The sequence below is a fragment of the Rhinatrema bivittatum genome, chromosome 8 (genome assembly GCF_901001135.1).
Source record: "Rhinatrema bivittatum chromosome 8, aRhiBiv1.1, whole genome shotgun sequence".
Taxonomy (NCBI): Eukaryota; Metazoa; Chordata; class Amphibia; order Gymnophiona; family Rhinatrematidae; genus Rhinatrema; species Rhinatrema bivittatum.
The window spans coordinates 104,864,423-104,887,941 of NC_042622.1; the positions used below are offsets into that span (position 1 = coordinate 104,864,423).

Sequence of the window (23,519 nt, forward strand, 5' to 3'; positions counted from 1 at the left end):
TTGGAAATGGCATAATAAAAATATATTTGAATGAATGAATGAATGAATGAATGAATAAATAAATAAAATGGTGATAGTGCTTTAGGATAAAATTCAGCTGACAACTTAGTAACCTAAATTTGGCTGAAAACCAATCTAAATCTAGGGTCCTAAGATTTAGCAATCTAATTTAGGAACTGAGGGATCAATAATCAAAGCAATTTGTGTGGATAAACCCATTTATCTGTATCAAATTTCAGACTGAATATTCTCCCTTCTCCCATATGGGTAAAAGTATGCGCATCACAGTATGCACACTTTTACCGGCCAAAACAAAAATGAATAAAGACAGGTTGGGGGAAGGAAATTAGACATGGAAATCAAATAATCAAATCTCTATGTGTAATTTCCCATGTGTATTTTGCCCTTGCTTCGATGCAGGCACAAAGGACAAGGGTATTTTGTACCTGTGTTGTGCGCACAGGTCAAATTTTTAAAGGGAAACTCCATGAGGAGTTTCCCTAATAAAATGTGCTTGCATTCCCATGGGTAAGAACATAATAACATAAGAAATGCCTTACTGGGTCAGATCAAGGGTCCATCAAGCCCAGTATCCTGTTTCCAACAGTGGCCAATCCAAGTCACATGTACATGGCAAGTACCCAAACATTAAATAAATCACAAGCTACTATTGTTTATTAATTAATAGCAGTTTATCGATTTTTCCTCCAGGAACTTATCCAAACCTTTTTTAAACCCAGTTACACTAACTGCCGTAACCACATCCTCTGGCAATAAATTCCAGAGCTTAACCTTGCGCTGAGTGAAAAAGAATTTTCTTTGATTTATTTTAAAGGAGCTACTTGCTAACTTCATGGAGTGCCCCCTAGTCCTATTTTCTGAGAGAGTAAATAACTGATACTTTGTATCCATGGGACTGTGGCCACTTTCATTATTATCTTCTGAGTATTTTTTGAAAACTGAAACCCCCCCATTTTGTGTTTCGTAAGTTGCCTAACAAGGCTTATCCAGCTGATACCACAATTATTTTTTTTTAGCAAAATTATTTCCAGAAGCACACAAATGATAAAAGGATGTCCATGTGGCTGAAGTTTGTTCACAGAATTGTGACATCTCTTGATTTTTTATCATTTCTTGAGCAGAGTGTGTCACCACAGTTAACACACAGTGTGCTATTTTTATAACCTTGCTGAATTGCAAAAGAGGAACTGAAACATACAATGGTAAAACAACAGCCTCCAAAAAGATCTTCTGTTCAAAATTTGCATGATTTAACAATATTTTTAATATTTTAACTTAGATATGCATAATCAACCTCCACTGTAATTCATTATTTGCCATAAGTAGGGTGCTGGAGAGCAGGTAATCATCAGCACTCTACATCATGTTACAATGGCCAACACAATCTGTCCTCCTAATGAGTTCACAAATAAACTGCGGGTTTTGCCAGCTTCTACAAGCATGTATTATTTTAAGCCAAATGTATTTTTTTACCATGTTAGCAACAAGAAAATTCTGATGCTGCAACAGGAAAATTTTCTATTCAAATAGAAAGAATCATAGCTGGATGTGCCTTCCAGAAAAAGAGCATCCAGACAATGTAGCACAAAGATCTGGCATTTCTTGAACTTGAACCTGAAAGGCTGGCGGAGCAGGAGAGAGAGTCCCTGCGCGGAAAGAAAAAGAGGATCAGGAGAGACGCTTTCTTGGCTTTGCCTTCATGACACTAGCTCCATTTGCTATGTGTGCGCTCTTTCTTTCTTCCTTATCATAATCAATGGTATACAACCATGAACAGGGGTGAGGGGATCTCAGCTCGGTTTATTTCACTGGAATATCTCATAGTTCACTACTCCTTGGTCATTCATACTAATAATCTTATCCTCTTTCCTCACAGCAGCAAATTCTGTACTCTAAATTATTTTAGCTAATACAGTGAAAGATTTGGCTGCAACCCTGCAATTCTACTGTGTAATATTCTGTAGGCATCTTTCCACTGCTACAATCCCCCCTCCACCAGCAGCTGCAAGCATAACCTAAACACAAAATCACAGAGGCTCACAGCAGATAAAGACTGCAGTGCACGTTCAGCCTGCCCACTTTCTGAAATACCATGTCTTCATGTCACCACTAAGAATCATCTGTGCTTATTCCAGGACACATTGAATTCTAATCCCCCCATCTCTACTTTTGAGCTCCTATTTATTTTTAAGGGAGGGAAAAGGAAGAAAACTGAGCAAGTAATACAGTAATAACTAGAAATCCTAGCAAAATCATAGGCATCAAATAGCCAGATCTCTCTGGCAGGCTACACAGGGGACCTAGGCGGCCAGGCAACGGCCATGCTAGTGTTGGTTGATATTTTGATTATGCTGAGCTGATAGAATTGGACTAGCAGGCTGCGAGTATAGCAATAAGTAGCAGTTCTAGCTAAAAGACAGTTGCTTACATAGCCAAGGCCTGTCTAGTGGGCTATGTGCGCCTCGTGTTGGGTGGCAAAGTGCAGCAGGTTGGTCCAGAAACGCTATGGGTCCTAGAAGATCAGATGTTGCCGATCAGATATGCTAGCATTGGTAGCACTTCAAATTATTACAAAGTTTTTTTGGTTAAACATGGGAAGGGAGGGGGCTTTGAATGAAATAAATAGGGGCTCTTGTTTGTTGATCTACTGAAGAGGGTGGGGTATAAAAGAGGAAGACAACAAAAATGTTTGGGATAAGGAGGGATATCCTACAAGCAGGCGTGTTCTATGGCTGATAGGTGGGAGATATCCTTAGCAGTTTGGACAGGAATAACTGGGTAGACTGGATGGGGTACTTGGTCTTTTTCTGCTGACGCCCACTCTGTTAAAATGTAATTGAGCCTGTGCATAATCATTTTCTGATGAGCACCAAAAGACGAGGATGGAAAAAGGCCCTTTTAAAATGAAACCTCCCTCCATCCCCTTAAAGTAAATCTACAACCTGAAGGGATGATCTACGACACTTCAAAGGTCCTTAGATGAGAGATCCGAATCCATTACTATGAATGCCCTACTCAGGGATGAGAAGACATTCTACAGTGAGCCAACTGAAGCAAGAAGGGGGGTCTGATCAGAATGCAGTATATCCTCCAGTAGAAATGTGGGTCTACAATGCCTCCCATTGTAGACCCCCACAAAAAACACAAAATTAAAATAGACAAAAATGAAAAGCCAATTAGCCAGGTAAAAAGAGGGAAGAAAACAAAACAAACCAAAACTTTCCTTGTCTGGTTCCTGTCTATGAATGAACACTGTGGCTCTCCCCTGTATTCATGGCCAGCCCCAAGAAGAAAGACTCTGGGGTGCTTGTGGGATCAGGAGGCGGGACAGGGCAAGAAGACATCAGTGAGCCTGCTGGTCCGGCCTTCTCCTTTCCAGTTAGATCCAAAAGAGGCTGGGAGGCAGGGTGGGCAAATTATGGCGCCATGGGTCAAAAGACATGGGGTCACCATGGGCCAGAAGAACGGCATCCCAGAGTAATCTTTGGCTCACAGGTCATAGTTTGTCCACCTCTGACCCACTCCTAATGCAGATGTAAGAAAGCAGTAACCTCTTTACTTCCCATTTCTCAGCTAAGAAAAGAAGAAGCCAAATTAGGAACAGAATCTGCAAGGGAAAAAAATCAAACCCAACAGAACAACAAAAAAATCCCTTGCTCATCTGCAAAAATGTGTATTTTGTTTTTTTTTTTTTTAATTAATAGAAACCCTCAAAACTTAAGACAAATTTGATTGAATGTTTGGATGCAAACAAGAAGTATCACTGTGTCACATATGTTAGTCATTTCAATTTCCAATGGCTATTCCACAAAACCAATATCAGAAATGATACACTACTTCAAACCTAAGAAGTTTTCTCAACTATGTTATGTGTTTGCTTTCTGAAGAGGTTTGTTAGAGGAAAAGATGGCTCACTGATAAAAGAGTGTTACTGTGCGCACCCTATTCAGATTTCCAATACAAACACGGCAAGCCGTCGTACTCACCCTGAACTAATTAAAAAATGTACATATTAAGTCATTATTTTTGGAAATTCTATAGGCAGTGCCCTCCCCCGCAATTCCATTGAGCCCTAGGGTTTGTAATCTATTATGCTGTGGTTCTTCCCACTCACGGCGGCAATGATTGTCCTCCCACGGCAAAATTACAAGTTTAGCCACAAGATGAAGGTGCTGATGCACTTATGCATTAAACTGTGCTACAGGGAAGGTCATTTTCAACTGCCTGCCCGGTATGCGTGCATTTGTCATGTGAGCGAGTGAGATTATCCGGACCGAGCGGAAGGCATTCCCGGGGGGGCGGAGTTTGCACTGACATGCAAAGCTTTCAATTTTCAAAACTATGCATGTAAATTTCCAGAAACTTCTCTGCTACAAATCACAGCGTGTGGATTGGTTTGCGAGTAAATTTGGTAGGTATTCTTAAAAATGGGCTTATGCGTGTAAGTCCACTTTGAAAACTGGTGTAACCTATGCATATTTTTACTGCTTATTTATAGGGGCTGGGTTGAAAATTATCCCCCTCTCCCTCAGTGGCTTTTAAACGTGTACTGTAACCTGCAAAAAAGAAGCAAAGGCTAGGCACCTACTGTCGTACACGACACAAAGGTAACAGTATACTTTTATAGCTCACATCTGGTGGAACCATTAAGAGCTGCAGATTTTAAAAGAATGAACAGAGAACATGTAATTAATGATCTCTAGAATTCCAGTCTAACCCAGTAGTAGGATAATGTTGCTAAACCCAGCTGGGCTCAGTCAACTAAAATTAGTCTTTGCACAAGCAGCAAGACAGATTCTAACAGCGGACCCAAGTACTGACAGATTCATTTGTTCTTAATTCTCAGCAGATTATTAGTCTTGTGAGCAGTCTGAGTTAACAGTAATGAGGACAATTTTCAAATTTGTTCATCTGGGTAAACAGCTGTTTATCCACTTTGAAAGCCCATTGAGGGGAAAAGTACCCAAGCTGTGAACAGTGTGAGCACTTTTAGCAGCAACAAAAATGGGTGGGGAAGGGAAAGAAATGGAATTAAGTTGAGGAAAGGAAAGCATCCAAGGGCATTCATCTGAAAGCCTTGGGCATACTTTTTGTGGAAACATTGGCTTCTTCTTTGAAGCAGGTGTAGATGTAGGTGAGTACTAGATGCCCAATGTGCTCCGTCAGCCAAGATATTTCAAAGGGAAACCCTACTGGTAGCAGGGAAAAGTTTCCCTTTGAAAATCTGCTTGCAGTCTCGTGGGCACAAAATATCCCTGGGACTGTAAAATGGCCCCATATATGCCTGGTGGATGTTGGGAACTGAAGCCATTCTGTAAACCGATACATTCCTGGATCTTATCTCACCACCACCAACCTACTGGTAGCAATAGCACTGAATCGGTCTCATCAATATCACAGAAAGCTAGAGCTGCACCTGAATTAAAATCACTTTTTTCATGTTTTGTGCCCTTCTCTCTCTTATCTAAGTGTCATCTTGCACTGTAGTTTTCACATTTTTCTCTCTGTACAATCCCTATATACAGGCAAATATTGTAGCAATATCTTGTGACTGAGAAAACATGATTCAGAGCATGTCCCCACCTGTTCTTTGATCAGTAGAGGTCACTGTAAGAGCAGTACTTTCCTCTCTCTCCTCCACCCAGCTTGACAATAGAGACTGTACTCACTGGGTCACCTGGATGACCCTACAATAATGTTTTGTTCAGCAGCATTACTCGATACTGGGAATTTATTTCTGTGAACAGTAGAAACAGGAACACAAAGGTCAATTTTCATTAAAAAAAAAAAAGCTCCGTTCCTAAATCAGGGGGGATTTTCAGCTGAATTTAGGGACTTAAGTTTTCAATTCAATATTCCCCTAAATTTAAGTACCTACAATTGAGGCCCCTAAATTTAGACCTGCAATTCATTAGCATAGATTTAGTCCTCTAAGGGGGTTATTTTCCAAAGCGATCGCACGCAAAAAGGGACTTTTCGCGTGCGATCACTAAATGGGGGTGGCGACAAGACCGGAACAGGAGGAGTCGGGGCGGATGTCACGAGGACATTGCGGACAGCAAAATGGTAAGAACCCTTTTCGCTGCCTATTTCACGCCCAATAGCACCACCTTTTATGATGGCGCTATTGGGTGCGAAAGCCGGCAGCGATCGCACCGCAGAGGTGCGATCGCTGCCGGCTTTCGCAGGCCTGCCCCCCGCCCCCCATTAGCGTGCGATTCAGTGAGCCCTGTGACATAGGAAAATCTAGCCCTAAGTTAGATAACTAGTGCTGAAAATCATTGCTAAGTTCCTATATTTCTCCCCCTCCCCACCCTAACTCCAACTGTCCATTTTTAGACACTAATAAAAATGAGGCACCAAAATATAGCTGCTCGGCCACTGTCAAATTTCAAACAGCTGGATTTAGGTGCTTAACTCCCCAAATTAGGTACCCAAACACTTTGAAAATTAAACCCATAGACAGAATAACAAAGTAGATAATGACCCTTAAGGTCAACCAGTCCAGAGATGGCCAACTTCAGTCCTCAAGAGCCACAAACAGGCCAGGTTTTCATGATGAGATAGATTTGCATGCACTGCCTCCACTGTAAGCAATCTATCTCATGCATATTCACTGTGGATATGCAGAAAACCTGGCCTGTTTGTGGCTCTCGAGGACCAGAGTTGTCTACCTCTGAACTAGTCTGTCCAATGCCATTACTGCAGCAGCGCCACAGGCCCCAGTTGATACTTGGCTTTCTCCTTCACTCCTTCATAGCCATGCTTACTTGAATTCTGTTAAGTTTTCTGTCTCCAAAACCTCCCTTCCCCATGAGATTCCTCCTCAGCCAAGTAGCTATAAGCTTGGAAAAACTGAGGACTGAGAAAGGCCAGCAACTTCATTCTCTTCAATTCCTCATTAGATTACCATAAACAAAAGGGACACATCTGGGAGGGCAAAGACAGGAATCCTGCTGCCTAATCCTAGCAGATTTGTTATACAGATTAAAAAGCAAACTCTTTTTTCTAAAGAAAAAAACATTAAAACTCTTGGTTTTTAAAATTCTTGTTTTAGAGAGCTAGCATTTTAGAAGTGTAATATTAGCTTCTTTGTTAATGCCCAGATGAAATGAGGGCTGAAGATTGGCATTAATGACAAGAAACTACCTCACCCATCAATCCCTAATATGTACATGATTCATGCTTTTAACCATGTATATGGACTCAATTCAAATTCTGATTGATTGTGTGCATGCCCTGCCTAGGGGGATTTATTCATTGGCAGACACCAAGTCTGTCAATTTGACTAACCAGCTCAGTCTTTCCTATAAGGAACAAACATGGCTGACATGGGCAAAAAAGGTTTGACTCAATCTTTTAACGATTCATATTTAAGGAGTTAGTCCAACTAACTTTTGGGGTTTGCTAGGCAAGCACCAATGTGTGAAATTTCCCCTCTCCACTCACTTGTCTGGGTAAAAATAAGCAGTGCTAGGGATATTCCCAGGGTGCAGTTTCACTTTATCTAGGCAGTGCTGATATTCAGTGCTGCTCAGACAAAATTACCTGGGTAACTGTGGCTGGATAAATAGCAAGCATAAAATTACCTGAAAATCGTTATCCAGACATATTCAGTGGCGCTTTTAGTCAGATGCACATAAGTTTGCTTTCAAAATTATCTGAAATAACGCGCACGAACTAATCCACACAAAGTCACCCCTGCAGAATGTAACTTGTGCATGTGAATTTGCACACACTGGGCCTGATTTGCAAGAGCGTTTACACACATCCAATTGAATTTTCAAAGGTGTTACACGCATAAATGTAACATATTATTATATCAATTTTCAAAAGCCATTTACATGTGTAATGTGCACTTACACGTGTAAAACCTATGGACAATTCAATGGCATATATTGTAGCAATTTTCAATAGGCCACTTACGTGGGTAAAGTGCATTTACACATGTAAAACCCAATTTTAAGCATGTAAATGTTTTTAAAATCAGGCCCATAACCGTACATTGTAAAAGGTTGTCGTGCGCCAAAATTGTGAAATGTGCACGTGTATAGGACATGCACATATCAAGTGGATTTTAAAAGCTGCCTACATGTCTGTCCATCTCCTGAGGTGCAAACATCTCACTCCGATTCAAAAGGAGCATGGTGTGAGTGGGACTTGGGCATTCTAGAGTAGGGCCAGACGATATGCAGGCAAATACTTGAGCGTCTGGATGTGTGCCCAGGTCCAGTGCCGTGTAACTTTACTTCTGTTATGGAGGAGGCATAAGTTGCAAAAAAAACTCCCCAAAACAGCCATCCCTGAAGGGTTTAAAGAGTCTGCGGTAACTGGGTGGAGTGCAGGCTATTAAACCAGGAGGGTTTGGAGGACCTAGCTCTACACTGGGTGAGCTGGTGGATGAACTGGTGAAACTGGTCATGACTTGGATGCAAGCTGATTATAAAATTCTACCACTTACGTGACTCATACCCGGACTTACGTGGCTGTGCACGTCCAGTTGCAAAATAGGGTGCCCACATATGTGCACCCAGGATATTTTATAACATAAGCACGTATGTGCACATATGTTATAAAATAGCCGCATCTCTGGGCGTGCCAATGCACACATATTACCATGAAAGTTACCATCTTAAAACTGGGTTTTACCCTTTCAAATGCACTTTACCCATATAAGTGGGCTTTTGAAAAATGGTACAGTATATGCCATTAAATTATCCATACTCCTGACCTGTGTAAAGTGCGTTTACGCGGGTAAATGGCTTTTGAAAATTGCCACGATAGTATGTTTCCATTACATGCATAACTTCTTTGAAAATTCACCTGCTAAATTGTACTTATACTCATAAAACCTATGGACAATTTAATGGCATATATTGTAGCAATTTTCAAAAGACCACTTACATGCTTTGGGCCTGATTTTAAAAAGCATTTACTCGAGTAAATGGCTTTTGAAAATTACTACACTAGCACGTTACATCTGCATGCATAACTCCTTTGAAAATTACCCCATAAAGGGCATTTACATGTGTAAAATCCAATTTTAAGCATGTAAATCCTTTTGAAAATTACCTCCATACTTTCTGAAGTCAAAAGTACACATTTAAATCCCAACTCTACCCCCAACCACCTGAAATCCTATCTTTTGTGCACATAAAATTATGCATGAAATTGAGTTATGCACATACTTTCAGCACACAAAACCTTCTCAATTTTATAACAAGCCATTTATGCACATAAACCTGTGATTTATGCATATAAATACATGGCTTAAAAAATTACCTCCTAAAACTATCCTTCAAATTAATTGGTATCTTAGATCATGCTGGTAAAGCTCAATTAACTGACCAGGGCTTGCCTGATTTACTGGAGAGAATCTAACCAAAATATTAAGCATACTTAAGCTTTAACCAAACAAATCCCAAGCAAAAGTAGCTGAAGAAACAGACAGCTGAGTTAAACAAGTTGCACAATCACAAGGGTGAAAATCCTGCCCTCTGCTGAACAAAACCCCTTTTAAAAAAGTAATATTTCTCTTAAAGCAATCTGGATTTTTCAGATCGGATGTCCACAAGCAAATGTTACTAAGGCTGCCAGCCAAGAGAATCCAGGGAGGCGGTTTCCGTGCATGCCAGATTACTTGTGACTGCTCAAGACAAGGGGAGTGACATCACTGCTAAAGTTTTGTTTTAGCCGAGGAGGAGGGGAGACACTCCGTTTGCCTTCTGCTGGAGTATCCCTTTGCACATGTGGGAGGGGAGAATGGGCTATCCAACCAGAAGTAACTTATGAGCTGCATGCTTAAGGAAAGCTTTTTTTTTTTTTTTTTCCTTCCCCTCTCCAACATGTAAATCTACCACAAAGAAGCTGAAGTTCATATAAGGATGATTTCGACCTGCATGAAAAGATGGATTTAAATCTTTGAAACTGAAATGCTGGAAAGACTGTTTCTCTGGAAAAGCAAACCATTTCTTCAGCGTCTAGCTTGGTGATGGGGGTTGCAGATTTAGCATCTAAGATCCCTACACACAAATATCTATATATCTGAATTTTTTTTTTTTTTTTTTTGCAAACAGAAAGGAAAACAACAGTTCAAGTTTCTGAGGACCTTGCTTTTCTAATTGTTTTCTTAATCAAACGTTTGAAAGATTTCAACAGTTGAATCCCTGTGATCCCCACAGAAGGAAGGCACAAGTTTGGAAATCATTTATATGAAATGTCACACTTCAAATGGATGCATCATTTAGTTAATCTGTGGCAGAAAGCAAATTAAAGACAAGAAGCCAGAAGCAAAGGAAATTGGGTAAGAATGTTCTTCCAATAAAGCAGAATAGAGTGAGTGTGTGTGTGTGGGGGGGGGGGGGAGTATATCTGATGAAGCTTATTCTGTGCACATGATTATTTTATAAGTCTTTTCCATTTTATAGCATGTGTTTAAGGGTCATTTTTTTCTTCCCGGTTTAATGCTCATGGTATAATATTTCTGAAGTTCACTGAACGGTAACAGCCATGAGTAAGGCTATGACGTAAAATAATGGCCATCTTTTTGAACAGTGATCACGTGCAGTGCGATACACATTTGATGTGTTTTCTTGTGGCCCTCACAAAGCATGCATTTCTTCATCACAAAATAAACAGTCAAAGTTGTCAGTGATTAAAAGAGCTGTGCTGAATGCCAAACTTAAAACAGAAATGCTACTGTTTTGCTGGGTGCACAAAACATTTTACGGAGGATCCAGCTGGCTCTTGACAATCATATTTGATGTTTACACTGCTGCAATTGCCTTTAAACATAAAACATCATAAAGATGTCCAACTATTTGTACCTACTGCTTAAATCCTTCTTGTATCTGTGGGAGATCATGCAGATTGTAATGAGTAATACGGGTTCTCTCAAGTTATTCTATTGTTAGGAGTTTCTTTGACAGCTCTAATTTAAAGCCTCACTCTGCTGTATTTACTTCCTTTACAACATAGGAACCATATGCATCCTTCTAATTTAAATACAATGCAAACTCATATCCGTCTATGTGGGCAACCGTTCTTAAGTGTTCATTAGGCACAGAAAACGTAAAAAAAAACAAGAACAAAAAACAAACAAACAACCCTAAGCTAAACAAAATCATGTTTCCCTAGTGATTGGTTTGCAAAGAAATAAAGTTGTGACCCCCTTGCAAAAGTTTTAGTTGGAACAGGGGCAGCAGATGCTATGACGTGTTTTCTTGACTGACAAATCCCAGACAATTAGTTTGGCCAAGGTAAAAAAAATAAAATAAAAAAAAAATACGGAAGAATGTTATGCATGCCCCACGTAGCTTCTGATTGCAAATGCAGTCTCACTGTGTCCCCATACTGAGAAAAAAATGTCTATTTCTCCTCTTCCAAGGAACAAGCTGTATTCTCTTTCTGAAGTGTGTAATGAGCAAGTGAGAAAAGACATGCACAAGAGGAGACGCAATCCTTTGAAGTCCCCTAGGAGCGTCTGGTAGCATTTCAAAACCAAAGCTCACTGGAAACTAACAGAGCCCTTCTGAGTCTCGTTGGCCAATCGCCTCCCTCCCCTCCCCGAGCAGCAACAATGATGTAGAAATTGTAAGGAGGTGGCCATGCTTATTTATAATTAATCTGTTCTTCCAGACTGGCAGAACAAGCTGCTGCTGAACAAAAAAAAAATGAGCATGGGGAAACGGGAAGACATCTCTCATTCTGTCCAGTGATGGTGGGAGCTCTTCTCCACATATGAAGTGACTAACAAGACGTTCAAAATGCTCCCGAGCAATAAATGCGGTGATAGTAGTGATCTCTATTTGTCCACCATGTCAGCTTTTTGTGTTCATGTAGGGTAGGAAAAATGAGACATCTCATTTTAATGACACATGCGCTTTTCCCTATATTTTTATATATTTTCTTTGCTTTTTAAAATAAGACTTGAATGCCCAAAAGAGGCTTCACTGATACTTAATAGCAGGCCTGTTTTTTTTAGGGTAGTAAATCGTGGGTATGTGGAGCATTATAATAGGCTCGCTGTTGGAAGCTTACTGCTGAGGCACTGTTCTTGTAGGAAACATTTGCTTGACAAGCAGTATATCAGATAATAGCAGTGAATTCGTAACAGGAAAAAATCCAGACACTTGAGCATGTTTTAGATCTTGGCAAGCACAGCAATTCTTTTCACACACTGCTACTGAACTTATGGTTCCAAAAGACTGCTAACTGAGCTCTGGGTGCTATGCCCTAAAATAGTAGCACAAATAAGAAAAATGTTTAAGTGTGTGTGTGTGTGTGTGTGTGTGTGCGCGCGCGTGTGCGTGTAGTTTTGACTCAAGACACCCAAGTTTGTGTGTACCATTACCAAGGGTCATACTTATGACTGGATATCATTTATATCCCAGAAGATTCCACCCTCCTGGAATCACTGGCTGATTAGCTTTGGTGAACTAGATAATTAAGAAGAGGAGAAGAGTGGATGACTAATCTCTGAGGTCAATATTCAAAAGATTTTGTCCAGCTAACTTCTGCAGTTAGCTTGGCAAGCCCAGAGTTAGAAACTTCCCACCACCAAAAAAGTACATAAGGCCCTGCACAAATTTCAGTTCTGAGGTCTGTTTGGAGATCCCACTGGGCCTGCTGGACTCGTGAGATTGGGTTTGTGATACTGGAATGCACCTAAGCTACACCTCCAACAGAGTCATTCTTTATTCTGCGATGCCATGCTAAATAGGGGAAGGGGAGGAGTGTGGGTGGGATTTGGGCAGGGTTACGGCCTGGCAGCGCTGCTGGAGATGTTTTCCACATTATCGCCAGCAGCACCATGGGAAATAACACCATTTGTTTTCCCGTGGCGCCATGGGGGTGATAGTGTGCGGTGCTGCCGCACTGCAGCGGGCACAATCGCACTGCCGCGATGTGGCCGACTGCCCACTCTCACCCCGCCCCCTTTTTTTTTTTTATGTGACTCATCATTCTGCTATAAATATATAAATACAGCAGAATGATGAATCTAGGGGTAAGATTTTAGGCTATGCTATTGCGACAACTCCTGAAGCGATGCTTTTTGAACAGTTGCTCCCCCCCCCACTTCTCTTTAAGAATGATGGAGATGGACAATTTGCTAGGAAGGCTTACGTTTTAGGCAAGAAGTCCATTCTTCTAAATTGGAGGGGAGATGAGGTACCTTCCTTTTGGCAGTGGTGAAACCTGCTGCAGGACATGGTGCAAATGGAAAATATGGCCTCGAATCACTAGTAGGATAAACCTAGAGAACTAACTCTGCTCGGAAGCACTGCTGTACTAAATTTTGCTGGGTAAGTAAAAAAAAAAAAAAAAGTCCTGCAGCGGCTTATGCCCATTCTCATCCCTCCCAAGAAAATTTAAAATTAATAGCGTGAGCCAAGTATCTTCCCTTCCCAAGAGACTGAAAAATAGTACTGTGGCCCGAGCAGCCAACTTACCCCTTTCTCCTTTCCCAATTTTAAACCAAATTTGTCTGAAAATGCCCACTCCCAGAAGTACCCAGTAAGTCCTGGGAGAGGACCAATCATGGGTCTTTTCAGCCGAACTGCAGGGAATAAATATGAAAATGCTGATGGCTGTCAAAGTTATGAGCACTAAGTACTGTATTCAGCCCAGTAGGGGGAGGTAAGAGCCTCTCATCCGCCCAATGGTCTTACTGGGCAGTTTTGGGGGGCTCAAGGATGAAGAGAGAGGGTAGGCATTTTCAGTCTAACTTGGTTTAAATTAGGGGATGGATGGAGGGACAGTCGGGCAGTTCAGGCCATGCTATTTGTAAATTCTCTTGGAGGTCAGGATAATTTTCATGCTCGCCAGTTTACTGAATATTGAAGTCTGTGTTGTATTATCTTGGGCACTAGGGGTGTGCATGGGAAAAACGTTTATTTTGTTTTTCTTTTTTTTTTTTTCTTAAATTTAGTTTGATTTTATGTTATTTCTATACATGATCTAAATCATTTTAATGCATACCAAAACAATTTCGGAGGGGACATTTTGTAACAGCCTACATAAGAAATTTGGTAAGTATGTGCATAAGTTCCATCAACTTTCAAAGTGAACTTACACGTGTATGTTCATTTTGAAAATGATCCCACCAAATGTACCAGTGCACAATTACAGCTGCTAATCTGTGCACAGGACATTTTTTTTAGGAAATTTACATGCATACTTTTGAAAATCCAAAAGTATGCACATAAGTCCATATCTCTCCCCAACTCTACCTGGAGAACGTCTCCACTAAACTTAGGTAAACATTTACAGCAACAGGCCATACCCATGTAAATTTACCTGCATACTGGGTAGGGAAGATGATAAAAAGCCATTTTCATGAGTAAAGCACCATTTTACCTTTGCAAATGCCTTTGGAAATGACCCTCTCTGTGTACACTAAAACACAGAAATGAAATTACATTTTGCTGCTATTTTGTGTTGTGGTGGATCAAAAACAACTCAAAACTAAATAACAAATGTCATGATTTGCCTGTCACTGCATAATGAGAAAGTATATCCCTATTAGGCACTACCTGGCAAATTTTACACAACCTTTACTTTAACTGCATTTGCTCCCAAAAATGATCTTACTATTGGTCCACAACAGCTTTTTGACATAGTTAATAGTCTGATGTATCCTAAGCCCGATAGATCTATATAGATCTACAGTGAGAGCAATTTGCAATTTATTGTATTGAGAAAGCTCCTCTAGTTCAACTGCTGCTTTTCCAGCTTCAAAGAGTATCTCTCAATATCGACATTCAAGGACACTATCTCATGGTCTCAATTTGAAGCTGAGGCAAGTACTGAGGTTGAAAAGGTACTATACTCTCCAAGGGCCTCTCACTGTCTTCTTGATCCTTGCCCTGTCAATATTATGCTCAGCACGAAATCTAGCTTTCTTATAGTTCAGATCTGTTTATTGGAATATATCAACAAATACAACAGAAGTGAAAAACGTGAGCAAAGCTATAATACATGACAAAAAGAAAAACACACGAGGAAACAGATGGGATGACAAAAAAAAAAACTTCATCATCAAGTGCTGCCAAAGTCAGGAGAAGACAAAGTAGCAAAATAATTATCTAAAGGCTTCCACACCACTAGCAGAAAGCCAGATGTCGGAATTTAACCACCACACCTCATTCATATCTGTAATAAATGCAAATGGAATTCCACCAGAAGTATTCATTAAGTAACTTGCAATTCTTCCAGAATGATACAATCAATTTTAAGGTAACTGCTTAAAAAAAGTCCAAACGTTTCCTGTGGACATTGTAAACCTAGGATTTGAGTTGTGATGCTCCAAACTTTTGACCAAAAGTGATGGACAGAGGGCAAAAATATAACATGTGAGACAAATTAGACTTAGGAAAAGAACACGAACAGCACTCATGATTAGGGAGCAAGCCAGCCCTAAATAATTTCCATGGTGTCCATATAGCCCGGATGGTGGGAAAAGATAAAGACTGAGTTATGCTGGAAGACAGCAAAATACGTAATGTGATATTCCAAAAATAAGGCTATTCAACTTCATCCTCAGTACACCCCACATCCATGAGCCAGACATTCTGAAGACTTTCCAAGGCAGGATATTTGTCCACTTTTAACAGCTTATATAACCATGAGGCAAGATGTCCTAATCAAAATAAGGTAGAAGAAAGATTAGAGCCAAGACAATCCCGAAGCTGTACCCATGAGTAAAATTGAGATACAGGTAGGGAGAATTGGGCCTGCAGGTCAGCAAACAATAAAAGCTTAGCATCCTTGTGAATGGATACCAAAACCCAAATCCCATGAGATTGCCAAATCTTCCACTTCAAACTTCTGCCATCTATTTTATGTGAGTATGATACCAAGGAGAGGTGAACTGGGAGAAGTGCCATTTAGAACAGAAAGAAGATTTCAATCTTTCAAAGTCTGAGTATACCCAGAGAGTGGTTTGAATTAAAGAAATTTCCAAAAAGGAATGGGGGAGCATCATACCTGAGAGGGCCTCAAATGGGAGGGGATGAATAAGATGTCGTTCAATGCTTAACCAGTGAGGAATATCAGGAATATGTAAATAACCAGTCATCCAGTACTATCCTTGCTGAAAGATGTAAGCCTGATTGTAACTTTAGAAATCAGGGAAGTCCACCCTACACAGCTTTTATCAGCCTTCAACTCAAGGAGGTTTATGCTGCCATAAAAAATGGAGCAACATTTGATCCACCTGTTTGTAAAAATCCCAGAAGAAAAAAAGATGAATCAGAGAAAAAACACAATATTTAATCTGCGGGCTATCACCATCCTAATTGTATCCAAAAGACCCCATCAGGTAAGCTGAAGAGGGAATCATTGTAAAAAGGATTCGCAAAGCATTTGCAAAAGGGGTAGTTCACAATGGGTAACAGTTTGAGTAATGGTGTCAAAAAAACATATCCCTAAGTATTTGAAGCCATCCCGTACCTTTTTGAAAAGATAATTAGAAACATCCACATCTGCCTAATAGATTTATAGATAAAAGCTCTGACTTTTCCCAATTCACTTTATATCCGGAAAAAACAGAATATTCTGTGATTAAGGAAAAGAGGATAGGGAGAGAGCTAACAAGGTCATTAATATACAATAAGACATCATCCACATAGGCGGAGAGTTTGTAGGGTGTCTTCATCTATGGTCATTCCCAGAATATCTGTCTAATAGCCAGCAAAAGTGGTTCCAAGGCCAAATTGAAAAGAAAAGGGGAAAGGGGACAACCTTGTCTGGTACCCTATGTAGTTCAAATTGCGAGGAAAGTCTATTATTGACATAAAGATGAGCTATTGGTTTATGATATAAAAGCGGGCCATAAAATTATCCCCAAAATCAAACCACTTCAAAACAGCAAAAAGATATTCCCATTCGACTCTATCAAAAGCCTTTTCAACACCCAGGGTTAGTGGAGAAGGATCAGATTTAGCCAAATGAAGATGTAAAAAAAGGCGAGAATTGTTAGAAATATATTGCCCTTTAATGAAACCAGATTGATCAAGGTATATCAAATCCCCCATTATATACGCTAGATGGAGAGCTAAAATGTTAGCAAAAAATCTTATAGTCTGCATTTAGCAATGAAATAGGCATATAATTAGAAATTAAGGTGGGATCCCTACTTGGTTTAGGTAAAACTACTATGCTGGCTTCCGCAAATAAAGGATCAAAATCAGGTGATAGCATCAGATCAGAAAAATAGATTTGAAATCTTGGAACAAGGGATTTACTAAAACTTATATAGCAATCTATCAAGAAACCATCAGGTCCGCGTGCCTTCCCAACCTGTGAGGAGAGAGCAACAGAAATCTCATTCACCGATTGAGGTCTCTCCAACTTGGTTGTTTGGTCAGGAGTGAGTGATGGATGGGGCACCTGCGAAAGAAAATGGTTAATAGGAGATCGAAATTTGGGTTTCAGATTTATACAAAGTGCAACAAAAAACACGAAATTGCTCCAAAATATCCAAATCAGTAATGACCAATTGAGATTCCGACCTATGGATAGGATGTATATGCCTATTTTCCCTCTTTTTCTTAACACAGTTGACTAGAAGATTACCACATTTTTTTAAATTGTATTTTTATTAATTTTCAGCATATACAAGTAGGATACACCTTACTATAAGTAAATGAAAATTACATATCAGAAACAAAAAATTGTAACATTCACAGAAATCCACTCTGGATATTACATTTTCTATATAAGAAATACAATAGAAAACAGGGGCTTGAATATTACAAGAGATATTAAATAAATCTGAAAAGAAAGAAAAGGAAATCGGCTTAACGTGTTATGACAATCCATCTCTTATTTTCTGGATAACTTAAAATTTGAAGAAGGGAAAATTCCATGTATCAATAAGATGTATTTCCTTCCGGTCTCTGTTAAAGAGACACCTTTCGGTAATCGTCCTGATGTTTTAGAAAATTTAACTCGATTTCTGGAAAATTCTAAAGATAAAATATTAGACTGTGCTACTCTTCTAGTCTCATTTATTTCTGAAAGGGATATGAGTGAAGTAATGAGAAGATTTCAAGAATATTAATGTTAATTTTTATGGCCAAGAAATCCGTATATATCCAGATTTTGCTAGACCTACACAGGAAAGAGTCAGGATTTCCTTGCATTAAAATCTCAGATTGTAGCATTGGGTTTCTCCTTCGTGTTAAGATACCCCTGTAAGTGTATTATCCATTCCACTAACGAATGCTTTGTGTTTTTCCTTCCGGAACAACTCAAATCCCTTATTAATTCTAGGAGTATTAACTAGAGATGTGTATCGTGTGATCGATCATCATAAACAATCGATTTCGGCTGGGGGGGGGAGGGAATCAGATCGTCGTGGTTTTGTTTTTAAATATCGTGTAAATCGTAAATCGGGGGAGGGTGAGAAAACCGGCACACTAAAACATCCCTAAAACCCACCCCGACCCTTTAAAATAAATCCCCCACCCTCCCGAACCCCCCCATTTTCTATCAACGTGCCCGACGCCTGAGAGTGGAAGATCACAACGGGACCCCCCCACTGGACACCAGGGTCATTTAAGACATTTTGGGGGGGTTCGGGAGGGTGGGGGATTTATTTTAAAGGGTTGGGGTAGGTTTTAGGGATGTTTTAGTGTGCCGGTTTTCCTGCCCTCCCCCTTCCCCCGATTTATGATTTTTGACGATAAATCGGGGGAATTCCTATTAAATATCGCCTCTAACGATTTTTGACGATTTAAAATATATCGGACGATATTTTAAATCGTCAAAAAAACGATTCACATCCCTAGTATTAACTCCTAGTAATCCCTAGGTCAGAAGATTTACAAGAAGATTACCACATTTATTGCCTTTGGAGTAATACTGAGCCTTTTACATGAACAAAGATTTATCAGCTGTATATTCAAAAGTTTGTTGTAAGCAAATCTGGCTTTTTGAAGAGAAAATAATAAAGCTTTATCATTAGTACAAATGTTGCCTTTTCCAAGTGGTCAACTTCATTCTGTAACACAGTTAATTCACGTCTAAGCTTTTTGCTAGATGCAACACTATAACTAATGATCTCGCCCCTAATAGTGGGCTTGAAGGCAGCCTAAACCACAAGAAAAGAAACCTCCGAATAGGCATTATGAGCAAAAAATTCCTCAGTTTTCTCTTGGAGTAGCAGAGTAAAAGCAGGGTGGATTAAAATGCCACAGTTGGCTGGAGATAGAGTAATATGGAGTGTCACCACAGCATGATAAGACACTAAAATGGGATGTATTGCCGCAGAAGTAATCTCAACGCCCCAGTAACCAAGAAATAATCAATGCAAGAAGAGTAAGAAGAATGAAGAGAAGAAAAGAAAGTATAATCTTTGTCATTGGGATGAAATAGCCTCCAGGGATCAGCAAGTCCATGAGAAGACATTAGACTAGAAATCTTTTGCAATTTAAAATATGTAACTTACAAAAGATTGCTTATCCAGCAAGAGGTCTAACGGCTGATTAAAGTCACTCCGAATAATTATTATTACTTTAGTAGATGGCAGCCCCATGATGTGAGAAGACAGCATTTGAAAAAAGGCAGGGTCATCATTATTAGGGGCATATAAATTAAAAATGGAAAACTGTACTCCAGCAATGGAGACTAAAACTGAAACCCAGCGCCCTTCCACATCTGTGGCTTGATCTAGACATCTAAACGCTTGTGAAAAATAATCACAACCGCCCCCCCCCCCCTTTTTTTTTTTTTTTTAACGGCAGGAGAATATACCACCTTCCCCACCCAGTTATGCTTAAGTTTGAGGGACTCCAGGGTTGAAATATGCTTCTCCTATAAAAGAACCACACTATAGTGAAGGGATTTTAAATAAGATAACACTTTCTTGTGCTTAATGGGGTGTGAAAAACTATTGACATTTAAAGAGACCAAGAGTATGTCAGAAACAGAAGCCATGATGACACCATCAATTTACATAAATGACCCATTCAACAACAGCATTGAGGCATTGAAGTCCAGATTTTGTCCAAGAAAAGAAAAGAAGACCCATTCTTCATGTGAAAAAAAAATAAAAAGTCAAAGACAACTCCTCATGCACTCTCTACCTATCAAGCTAGGTCGAGAGTAAAATATACAAATCTCATCTTTTTGTACCTTTCAATGCTCCAAATCACATAAAATCTTCACTGATGTCTACTGTGCTGTTCATACCTTTGACTGTGCATGTAAGACTGCCCCCCAAAACCTAGCCCACCACCAAAACCTCTCCCCGAGTTATTAGTTGCCCCTCTTACAGTGGTATAAATAGTTTACTTATATGAGAGCCTTATGAAAAGTCTTCTCTCTCTCTCTCTTTCGCTCTCTCTCTATCTCTCTCTCTAATGCATGTTGTGCTAAAACCTCTATGTGGTATCAGGAAAATTATCCAAACCGTGCCTTTTTTTTTTTTTTTTTAATCACGGGTGCTATTTTTCGCAATTTTATAGCAAAATGATAAACCAGCAGGAGACTCAAAAGACTATGTTTTGTTGTGGCACGTAATGCGCATCCTAGCAGGGTAAAGGAGACCATATCTCGCCCCCAGGGCCTGCAACCTCAGTCATAAGGCCAGGAAAGCCTTCCTCTTTGCCACTGTAGATTTGGCTAAATCCAGCACAAACAGTAAAGAGTGATCTTTGTAAGACACAGGGGCCTTAGTGTGAGCCATTGACAAAATCTTAAGCATTTGCAGGTATCAAAAAAGTTTGAATAGGATTGGTCTGGGATATTTGGAGTTCGTTAAAGGTTGTTACAGTATTTGATGCGCCCTCTCAATCTTGAATAGCATGGAGAACTGCATGTTCAAACAGGCTGGTATCATGGTGGTTAAGAAAGAGATGGTATTCTGACCTTCCATACCCTAGGGTACACCCAGGGTACGTATGTTATTGCAGTATTCCGGTTTGCAATGTCTTCTAGATCTTGCTGTAGGTTCTCAATCTTACATGCTGCCAACTGAAGAGGCTGTATCACAATGGGTAGTGACACAGTCTTTTGTTCTACCTTTTTCAACAGTTCTTGAAAGGCAGATACCTTTTTGGGAAAGAGACAAAACTTCTGAGCAGATTGCTGCAGTGTTCTCTACATTAGATTGCAGCATTTCCTTCAACACTTGAAGTTTGTCCAAATCTGCAGAGGCCAAATCTGCAGAGGCCATGGTTTTGGCCTGTGGTGTCTTTTACAGAGTTGGGGGGTCCTGCTGAGATTGCTTTGAACCCGTGGCTGCAGCAAGGCAGCCTCAATTTTTCCAGATTTGGTCCCTGACATCTTACAGCACAGGACTGTTAATTAAAGAAATCAGCAATGTCAAAATAGTCAGGTGATGTTGTCAGATTCAACTATGGATCTTGGAGAGGTCAGGAATTAAGCAGTCATCTTGTCGCTGTGCTAGAGCGCCTCCCCCAAAATCTAGTTTTCTTGACATCACTACCATTGTCAACCTTTCATTCATTGAAGGTAGTCTTCCTCAGTTCTGCAAAAAAGCTCTTGTTACTCAGTGCTGAAGAAAGGCAATTTACCCACTAACACTGAACAAGTTTTAGACTCATATCTAACCTATCCACTCTAGCTAAGATTTTAGAAAAGTTAGTTCTTTCACAACTTACTGAGTTTGTACAGACAACAATATTCTGCACTCACATCAACATGGTTTATGGGCTAACTATAGCACAGAAACCATCTTGCTGTCTTTAGCTGATTCTAGTCTGCATGAGCTTGATCAGAGCAAGTTCCAGATCATGCGCTCTTTGGATATTTCCACTGCCTTTGATTTCCTATTGAAAAGATTATCTTATCCTGTTGAAAAGATTATCTTCACTTGTGAATTTCAAGTCAAGACAGGCAATGATAGATCCTCATGGAAACCTAATTTGAAAGGCGTTCCACACGGATTGGCCCCACTCATCCATGCTCTTTAACCTGTTATGCTACCTCCCTGCAACATTCTGCCCACTTACACAGATGACTTCAAAATGTATACTGATGACAAACAGTTAATATTCTCCATCAACTCTAGTCTATCCTCAGTTATTAATGCAATAATAGAATGTTTACAAGCGGTAAACATTTAGCTAAGGCAAAACAGTCTCACTTTGAATATAAAAAAGACTGAAGCTTTATGGATCAGTAAAAAACCTATGCTACCCCAGCTTCAAGATCTTATCATTGAGGGAACACCAACAGACTTTTTTGAAACTATCAGGGATATAGGCCTATTAGCTGATTCCACCTTTTGCCTGAAACCTCAGCTGAATCGTGTTCTTAAAACTGCTTTTTACAAATTACATTTGTAATGACTGTTAAAGTACTTATTACCTATTACTGATTTTCGAATGTGGTACAAGCTTTCATTATGACTACCATTCATTATTGCAATTTGCAGTACACAGGCCTTCCAAAACATATGATATGGGTGTTACAGCAAAATGCCGCCACCCATTTGGTTGCCTCCTTTCCCTATAGAGCACACATAACTCCCGTACTGAAACAATTTCAATGACTTCCCGTTGAGCAGAGGATCAGGTTCAAGTTGAAGACCATAGTTTTTAAAGCTCTTCAGGAAGATGGACCTAGCTCAATTTTCAGCAAACTAATCAAATTGTTACGCGTGCTGTCCGCAGGAGGCCCACGGCACGGCCTCATTACCTTTCTACAGTGACTCCAGCTCCTGGTTCCTCCTCACTGGTGGTGGTGGGCCATCAGCTCCATCCTCGGGCCTCCCCCGGTGCCTCCAGCCCTGCTGTTCCCAGTCCTGCCACCATTTCTCATTGGGCCTCTTCGCGTGGCCTGCGGAGAGATGCTGCTAGGCGCGCGTGCACACACCATTGATGTTTAAGTTGGGACCGCAGCAGGAACCTAGCTGCGACCCCGGATGATGACGTCAACTCAGCTACAGTATTTAAGCTCAGGATCTGCTCCTTAGCATTGCCTTTGCAATAGATCTCCTCGCTGGTCGAGTACTCATTGCCTCCTAGAGATTTGTCTCATCTCTACTTTCCTGCTCCTAGTTGTTCCTGGTTCCTGTCTTCTTGTTTCTGCCTTGTTACTTTCCTCAGATTGCCTACACGGCCATTGACTCTCTCCAAGCCCGGACCTCTGCTTCACCCGACCATGCAATTGACTCTCTCCAAGCCCGGATCTCTGCTTTGCCTGACCACGTCACTGACTCTCTCCAAGCCCAGACCTCTGCTTCGCCTGACCACGCCATTGACTCTCTCCAAGCCCTGACCTCTGCTTCGCCTGACTACGCTATTGCCTAGCTCCAGACCCAGACCTCTGCTTTGCCTGACTATGCTTTTGCCTATCTCTAGACCCAGACTTCTGCTTCACTTGACTACGCTTGACTATCTCCGTGATCAGACCTCAGTCTTGCTTGCCACTGCCTTCAGATTGCCGCCAGCCCTGACTCAAGCCTGCTCCTCGACACCTCTCCGGCTTACTTCCTGGACGTGGTTTACTCAGGCTTTGGCCTGCTT

General features: G+C 40.5%; 2 protein-coding genes across 9 annotated transcripts in view; one reads left to right on the plus strand and one right to left on the minus strand.

Annotated features, from left to right (window-relative positions):
• Positions 1 to 23,519, minus strand: part of RALGPS1 (Ral GEF with PH domain and SH3 binding motif 1) — a 965,034-nt gene that overhangs the window by 422,814 nt on the left and 518,701 nt on the right. The window lies entirely within an intron of this gene.
• The window catches only part of ANGPTL2 (angiopoietin like 2), a 54,184-nt gene continuing 40,498 nt past the window's right edge, over positions 9,834 to 23,519 (plus strand). Inside the window, exon 1 of the mRNA XM_029614241.1 lies at positions 9,834 to 10,324. The gene's annotated coding sequence lies outside the window, so the exon portion shown is untranslated. The remainder of the gene's footprint in view (positions 10,325 to 23,519) is intronic.